The sequence below is a fragment of the Micromesistius poutassou genome, assembly GCF_964030765.1.
Source record: "Micromesistius poutassou genome assembly, chromosome: 21".
NCBI classification, from domain to species: Eukaryota; Metazoa; Chordata; class Actinopteri; order Gadiformes; family Gadidae; genus Micromesistius; species Micromesistius poutassou.
This window is the reverse complement of record NC_140291.1, coordinates 185,697-194,799: the sequence shown is the minus strand read 5'-3', so window position 1 is coordinate 194,799 and position 9,103 is coordinate 185,697. Positions and strand designations below refer to the sequence as shown.

The 9,103-nt window shown below is 45.4% G+C and overlaps 1 protein-coding gene across 1 annotated transcript in view; it reads left to right on the top strand.

Moving 5' to 3' along the window:
- Window positions 1-2,467: 2,467 nt before the first annotated feature.
- LOC311366715 (uncharacterized protein) overlaps window positions 2,468-9,103 on the top strand; it is a gene marked incomplete at its 3' end in the record, with an annotated part of 65,144 nt that continues 58,508 nt past the window's right edge. The window contains 1 exon segment of the mRNA XM_084485512.1: window positions 2,468-2,543.

The following is a 9,103-nucleotide window of genomic DNA, read 5'->3' as shown; positions in this document are numbered from 1 at the left end:
CATGACAGTGACAAGCATTAATTTCAAGAGCTGTATCCCTATGGGTAAAACTTTAAGGGTACAGTAATTAACCATCAATTAACATTGAGTAATAAGCATTAACTAACAGTTATTGAACAGTAAACGAATGCTCTAGTTATAATTTAATAATTGTGTTAATGTATACTTATGGTTTTCATATTAACTAAGCTAATGGTGTTCATGTTAACAAAGGATTAGGGTATAGGGTTAACCCCTTGGGGGGTTAGTTGTAGGGTTAACCTCAACCCTATTAACTAATGTATAAAGTCATGCCTGGGTTAACATGAACACCATTAGTAAAATATTATTAGCCCATTAGTTTACTGTGAATTAAGTGTAACGCATTTTACTGCAATAACTATCAGTTAATTGTTAGTAGATTGTTAGTTAACGCACATTACTGCAGTAACTAATAATGATGGTTGATTACTGTACCCTTGTGGTAGAGCGTTCCCCACCTGCTCACCCCATCATCCCAGCTGTGATGGAGGGGTGAGCAGGTCCCCCACTTCCTCACCCCATCATCCCAGCTGTGATGGAGGGGTGAATAGGCCAGGCCAGTGAGCCTTAGGAGAAGATGATGCATCACTCATCACATGTTGAAGAGGGATGAGGGGTTGTGTCTAATGGCATTATCAATTTGAACTTTATAGAATTTCCAAATATTTATTTCAATAAACCTCTTTCAAAGCAATATATGGGTGTGTGAATTCCGATTGTCTAATTATGAATTTTACCTTTATATCATTTCCAAATATTTATTTCAATAAACCTCTTTGAAAGCAATATCTGGGAGTTTGGCTTCATTGTGATGTTGTTTGCTGAATACATTTCAAAACAAAGAACAAAGCTGTGTTGGTCTAGGTCCCAACATGCAACACTGGAGATGTTGCATGTTAAATCACATGCTATATGTGCCAACATTTTGTTTGTTTGTTATTTTAGATAACCATCGTGCTGACTTTCTCATATCATTAAGAAAATATAATACATTGATTTTACTTTGGTCTCACCTAGTAAACCTATTTTGATCGCTGATGTTTACTTAATTTATTTTAAATAAATATTTGAATAAATAATAATTGCAGATTTTATCAATAGCTGCCATGTCAAGTGACCCACTAACGCCTAACCGTATATTAGGATTACACTAAGACACACCTCCTTTTATTTCATTTTGGTGCTTCTACTTTATATGAATATTTAATTTCATATTTCTTTCAATAGCTTCAATATCATGTCACCCAGTGACCCCTAATCAATAACATATCATATCATCTATGATATGTTATCATATATTATCCCTAAGGCACACCTCCTTTTATCGGATATCAGTGCTTCTTCTATTTTGTATGACTATTATAATTGTATTTATTTGGTTATTTAAAAGAAAAACAATTTACATTTTTTGTTTACACTCAGAATGTAAATGTGCCAGAGTTAGCAAAAAAGCTAATTTTCATCTGTAGTCCCTAATAATAATAATAATAATAACAATAATAATAATAATGAAAATTAATGCTTTATTAAGGATATAAGAGGGGTTTAATTTAATAATTGTAGCCTTCCAAACTTTTGTCATAGGCCTATATACGCAGGGGTGTAAAAAGTACAAACGTAGTTTTATTATTTTGTGCGTCACTGCAGCTTCAGACTGAACCGCTACAGTCCGGCCACCAGATAGCGCTGTTCACCAGAAAACAACCTCTCGATGAATTCAAATCCTGTGCTCGATGATAGTTTTTTTGAATTCTGAAGAAATTAGGATAAACTGTTTTATAGCATATATATATATATATATATATAAAGAATAAGTACAATGTTACGTTGGTGAAACTAATGGCAATGCAATGCATATAAAATATGCGGGTAACGAATTCAAAATGAACAGGCTGTTCGGGACATGATAAGAACAATTATATATTTATAATATATATTATATATTATAAATTTATAATTACGTCTCCTTTGTTGGTTTTCTTTCAGAAAAAAATGTTCCCTCATCCCTCATGACACGGGACAGGGCCCGGGTCCAGGCCCGGGTCCAGGCCCGGGTCCAGGCCCGGGTCCAGGCCCGGGTCCAGGCCCGGGTCCAGGCCCGGGTCCAGGCCCGGGTCCAGGCCCGGGTCCAGGCCCGGGTCCAGGCCCGGGTCGTTCCCTCCGGCCATTGGACGCGCGTCGTCCCGTACAAGGAGCCGGACCTCGTCATTGGGCGGGCGGCGTGTCCGTCAAACCTGTAGCCGTGACGACGGTGGCTCTGGTGGAACACGCTGCAGCTGCCAGGGCCGGGGCCTCTTTTCAATCGGGGAGCGGTGATTGGGCGCGAGATCCCGTCACTCAGATAGAAACTCCGTTACGGTTGGACGAGGCCGACATCCGTCCCATCGCGAGCGCTCTGGTTGGACCATACGGCGCGTGGGTGGAGCCGCGCGCCGCGGTCACTGAAGTGCGGTGGGCGGATCAGTGTGGTGACAGCGACGCGCGGAGACTCCCGACAAACTGTCTAAAACAGTCGACTAACGGTGAGTCAACCTTGAATAAAACGCCCCGGTGGCCCCACAAGGCCCGGGGACGTACGTAGGTCGCAGTTTGTGCCGCGTTCCTCAGTGTTTTGGGGGTACTTTGAGACAGTGAAGTGTCGGTGATTTTGGATGAGTGATCCCAGCACGCCGCGCGGGGCTGCGCGCAGGGCGGCGCGGCGCGGATCTGCGCCGTCCGGCTGGAAGCGGGGCGGCGGCGGCGGCGGCGGCGGGGCGGCGGCTGGGCGGCGGGGTTGCTCGGTGTGGCTTTGCACCGCCCGCCTGGAGGTGGGGCGGCGGGGCGGTGGCTTGGCGCGGCTTTGCACCGCCCGGCTGGAGGGGCGGCGGCGGGGCGGTGTTGCTTTGCGCGGGGCGGCGGCGGAGGCGTCACAACGCAGCAGCAGCAGGCGCAAAGTTCTTCAAGCAAACTTGATGGTCTCCGTATCGGCGGTCCTGCCCCAGTCACAGAGCCCTGGTGGTCCGGCCCCGGTCACACCGAGGGCGTTTGCTTGAGTCACTTGGCCCGGCCAATAAAGATACGCTGGGTCAATTATTCACAGTGAGGTGAGCTGTGGGCAGGTAGAGACCTCTGTGGCCTTTGGTGATGGTGATGGCTGTTGCGGTCATAGTTCTGGTTAATGTTAATGTGTGATCGTTAACAACAAATAACTATGTCCTTTATGGGAACTCGTGATTCATATCTGGGATGAAGAGAAAGGTCTCCATCATGTCTCTGTTTGGATGTATTTAATAATCACACAGTGATGACTATACGGGTAATATAAACCACATTTTTCATACTGTTGTGATGAAGCTTGAATATATATATATATATATATATATATATATATATAACAGATCTGTACTTTATGTGAGTATGAATCCATGTGTTTGCTTATCCACTAGCGAGAAATGGTGCATTATGTTGAATTATTTATGAGCAAAACAGACATTTTAGCTGTAGTTGAGTGAAATGGAAAGAGGAACCTGAAGCTGAGCTCTCTCTCTCTCTCTCTCACTCACTCACTCACTCACTCACTCACTCACTCACTCTGAAAACCCTCGCCCGCCCCTCAGATTACTGGTCTGCGACTCAGAGGTGGCTCCTATCTTGGCACCCTGAATAATTACTTCATTCATTAATCATTACTGAACCAATCAAATCACAGCCCAAAAGTTTGGTCCGTCATAGGACCGTAGATCTGCCCATGAGACCAGGTTAAGCCTTCAGGTGGGATTCAGGAATGAGAAAGCCAACCTCTTCCCTCTTCCACTAAACTGAATTCAGTGATTAATTAATGCAGTGTTGATGAGATGGCAAATTATATTTATCATGTGAGAAATATTATAAATATGGCATACTTTTGGCTCAGAGTGGGTAGCCTAAACAGTGCCAAGGCTCTGTAATCGGAGTCTTTGAATCTTAGTCACTGTTCAATCACTTCCCCTGGGCTGCCGCAGGTGAAACTAAGCAGAAGAGAGTTCTGAAGTTCACACTTCAAAGAAAAAAGGGAATCTGTCATAGTGATAATATGATGACCCTGACAGCATCGATACTGAGATGTTATTGTACGCTCTACGGCTCTGTTGGGTGATACCTCTCCAGCATTAAGAACCAGTCATTGAGGTGTTTTATTTACTGCAGCTGTATGATCACACCAGTCAGTCAGCCAGGCAGCCAGTCAGCCAGGCAGCCAGTCGGTTAATCCTCACCTTTCTGCACAATCTGCTGATTCAATTTCAAATCAGGCGATTCCCGGGGTTGTGATTGCGGGTGAAGTCGTCTGTGGGTCGGCCTGTTCAATCCGACAAAACAAAGGTTTGAGATGCCAGGCAGGAGATTCCTGATGATTTTATGATATATGGAACTATAAACTATCAGTGTAACCTTTTGACTAGATGAGACGAGGAAGTTAGTTAGTTAGATTGTTAGAGACAGGAAATAGGAAAAATAACCATTGCTAACGATGAATCAATTGTTGCAAACCTAAAAGTGTTGTTTAAGCCCAGTAATGCCTGTCGGAAATAGTTTTCAGGCAGATGCAAACATACTTCAAGGTAATTACCTCTTTGCATCCCTGGCTATAATCTGAGAGTATCTGTTAGAAACTCCAGAGCCATCCTTCAGCTGGTGCTGAGTCCAACAAGTTCATCTTCAATCTAAAAGACGCGTCTTTTGGATTTGAGTTCTGACCAATCAGGGCATCTCTTTCCCTGATCGGGTTTGGGGAGTCCAGTCGGTCAGACAGCTTTGTCATCTTCATGGGGATGGAGGAAGGGAGCAGGGAGGGATGGAGCTGTTTGTTTCACAATCTTGCTCTCTTCTGCTCATTTCCGCTCTCTAATCTTGGCTGCAGCGTCTATTCCAGTACCCAGTGAAACTGAAATGATGATCGCTGTTCTCCAACAGGAATCGACTAAAACCAAACAAACCTCAATAATGAAGTGAACAAGTTTGCCTCAAGCTGCCATGGGCTGACTTTTTGCAGACAATTATTGAGTTCATACTGAATTCAATGTCTCTCAAACTAAAACGTATCAGGCAACAATGTCAACATTTCCAATTCTAAATGAGTCCCAGAATAACAAGAGGGATTAATGAAGTCATCCTGATGAGAAGACTAGAGGAGACAGGTTACGGAGGACAAGTGGTCCAGGTAGGACAGACGGATGGAGGCCCAGACGAGGGGAGAGAGATGGGGAGGGAGGAGGACGTGGCTGTGGAATTAGAGGAGACGGCCCTTAACTCATGGATGTTGGTGGAAGGTCAAGGACAGGCCAGTGCACCACAGCCAGTAGCCCCTTTAGCCCACTGGCTCCTCCTCTCCGGTCCTGTCTTTACATTGGCCAAAGAGTTAGGCTGGGTTGAAGTTCAATTCCAGGAGGACTCATTTTGACATTGTTCTTTTAGAGAAAGAATAATAGTATATTGGATTGCCCAAGGCAATCAATTATTAAACATATCTATAACCTGGGACAGGACCGCTTCGATCAGAGATTAGATTGAATCTTTCTGGAGGAGCTCTTAGTACTTCATGCAGATCTGGGCGAGAAGGAGATGGACCGTTCTACAAGATAAACATAATCTGGAGCGTTTCTGAACACCAGAATCCAACCATATTTGGGTTAATGAGGGAGAAACGGCTACGGTCACACAGTATGACCTGCACTTATAATGGGACGTATTGAACCACAACCTCAGTTTCATTACTGATGGGCGGATAGACTCTCCGCAAGACGCAGGAATCCATAGGATGCAAGGCTAGGAGTCTGCTGTTGAGTTACAGCCCAGCTCAGGCATTAATTGGTGTTGATTAAAGGCAGTAAAAGCATAGGCAGCAGACTTAAAGAGCAGGAATGGCTCTGAGCTGAAGTGGATTGGCCCTTGAATGCTGAATCGAGTTGGAACGCCTCTTGGGGTTGGGTTCCCCTGTCAGTCATGCTACATTGCACAGACTTGTTAAAGGATTTTGCGGGGTTGCTGAAATGTCAGTCAGTCAGTCAGATGTAAATGAGCAGTGAATTGTCTCTTGGTTTACACGCGTTCCCGAAGTAGGCCGTTTGTTAGTCATTGACATCCGCTGTAATCCAGACCAGGGTTTAGAAGCTTCCAGAACTTTATGGTTGTTGTGTACGAACTGCCCTGGTTAGATAGTTGGTCGATAGGGCCCACAGACAAACTAATCACTAAGTTTGGGTTGTTTGGAATAGAGCGGATGTCAGCGGCTCTACCGCCCAGTTCTGGAGCCAGCGTGCACGAGAGAGGGGCTGGAGTGAACAGAAGTCATGGCTGATTTACATCTCTACGTCATGTCAACAGTTCACCTTGTGTGTTGGAGCAAACCAGCCACATCCTTTAGGCTCTTGTCTTTGTCTTAAATATTATAAATCCATGTCTTCTAGCTGGTTTTGATTTGCCATATTCTTTGACTACACACAAATTAGGGGTCAGGGCTCAGAGAGGTCAGGCCGGTCAGACAACAAGCGATTACTGTGTTATGGGTGGCTGTCCGGACACCATGAATAATGCATCTACCCGGCGTGGGTTCAATAAATCAAGTGGATACCCGATCCGTTAGCGAGCCTGACTCACCCCTTCACCAGGGCCCAGAGAGAGCCCTGACTCACCCCTTCACCAGGGCCCAGAGAGAGGCCTCACCCCTTCACCTTCACCCGTTGTCATGGAGCACAGGGCCCAAGGGCAGGCAGAGGGGGGTTTGATCTACAGCGAGGACTAGCATGGTTTGGAACCTAAAATCACAACTCAAACTTCAGTCCAGAGTGTTGGTCTTTAATGCATGCGGGTGTGCAGACAAAGAAATCTAAATATTTTTCTACGTGGACTAAGTTCAGGCGTAATAATAGCGTGTTATTAATAACGTGGCTTTGCGTGACTCGTGGTCATCAGAACGAGGTGGTTGAAGCCGGGACGTCGTCCTGCTCAACAGCTAGACGTAAACATCTCTGGTTCTGTAGTCACGGTGACTGTGGTTCGTTATGTTTTTATCTCCGTTCTCCGGTCGATCATTGACTGCTAATGCGATGCTCATGTGTGGCGTCTGTGTGTGTGGTACCTTTCTCAGCTGGCCCCGTGTGAGGAGAACAGGCCATGCATTCATTTACAATCAGGAGCTGTTCACAAGCGCTCTCAGGTAGTTATTAACGCTCCCAGTGCTGTGGAGCCCCTGATTAACAGACAGGCCTTTCTGCTCCAACAGGCCTGCACAACGACAACCGTGTGACTTTTCCTCTTGCGTCGTGTAGCATCTTGTCCTAGATATCTGGTTGTACACGGGGAATGGGTTAACCTAGCGGTGGTTAGCGCTTGGCAGGCACTTGGTTCTATGAACATCCTTACTGTACCGACAGCGCTGTATTGTTGTTTCTTTCTTCTGACTAAATGTACTTTTTGTCAGTCGCTTTGGATAAAAGTGTCTGCTAAACGCCTTCAATGTAAATGTGATGTAAATGTGACAAGCAGCAGAAAGGTTGTAGTGTGACCGGTCTCCCTTCATTTGGCGCTGCTCTCTCTGCATGCGCACATGGAGACGACAATGTGGAAGTGATGAGCGCTGAGCCAGCAGCTCACCGACAGCCCGCAGCCATCCAGTGGGACAGTGAAGCGTCGCTGTTTCGCGTTATTAAAATGACACATTTCTTTGAAATGAGCTGCTTTGAAACACGAGGGGCAGTCGGTCAGTCGGTGAGCCGTGGTTCTGCTGCGGTGGGCGCCCGCCGTTCTTATCCACACGTTTAGAGTTTGGGCGTCCGCAGTGACAGTGAGTGAACCGGCGCTAGACACCAGCACCACCAGCACAGTGAATGGATGAATTGATGGGATTGGGCAGGAAAGAGAGATTGAGATAGCAGAGATGGAGAGTACAGAGTGTACAGGCCTCTATAATCCACCCCCTCCCCCCCCCTCCCAAACACTGCACGCACACAAACACACACGCACACAAACACACACGCACACGGCCAGCCACACACGTAGCAGCTGGGCTAGTGTGTTAGCCACTGGGAATTAAAGTCAAACACAGTCAGTGTTGAAGGGTGAACCGAGTGTACCAATTGTCCCAACGACACGGTAAATCGTCTTAGCGTGAGACTTTGGGCTGATGATCTTGTTTGAACAGACTACTTCATATCATTGCCCTAGAGATAGCAACTATTCCAAATCTGACACAAAGCCACGCAGAGACCGCATGGCCGCTCAAATATTTGTGGAATGCTTGGCATTCGAAACTCCCATAGTAACCTATGGAGGGAGAGAGAGAGAGAGAGAGAGAGAGAGAGAGAGAGAGAGAGAGAGAGAGAGAGAGAGAGAGAGAGAGAGAGAGAGAGAGAGAGAGAGAGAGAGAGAGAGAGAGAGAGAGAGAGAGAGAGAGAGAGAGAGAGAGAGAGAGAGAGAGAGAGAGAGAGATCCACCATGTCACCCCAATCTAGAGAGATGACCCATTCAAGGCTGTGTGTATGTGTGTGTTCTACTCTGCGTTCCTTTCCTATGTGTTATGCATGTTGGACAATGAGGCATAGTTCCTTCCCACATTGTGTGTGTGCACATATTTTCCAGATTCTTTTTTCTCAAGCATAGTTTTGAGGGGCACAGCAAAATGTCTGTCTGTCTGTAGGGGAGTGAATCGCTTTCTCTCTCTCTCTCTATTTCCCTCTCTACCCCTCCCTCCCTCCCTCCCTCCCTCCCTCCAGTATGATGACCTCCGGTTAGGTCTGAATTATGTCAGCCATGTTCTAAGATTCCTGTGTAAACTATACTCTGATCATATAGCTTTATTATGAGTATTATAAACTATACTCTGATCATATAGCTTTATTATGAGTATTATAAACTATACTCTGATCATATAGCTTTATTATGAGTATTATAAACTATACTCTGATCATATAGCTTTATTATGAGTATTATAAACTATACTCTGATCATATAGCTTTATTATGAGTATTATAAACTATACTCTGATCATATAGCTTTATTATGAGTATTATAAACTATACTCTGATCATATAGCTTTAGTGCTGTTGCTTCTGCTTCACTCGGGTCACCA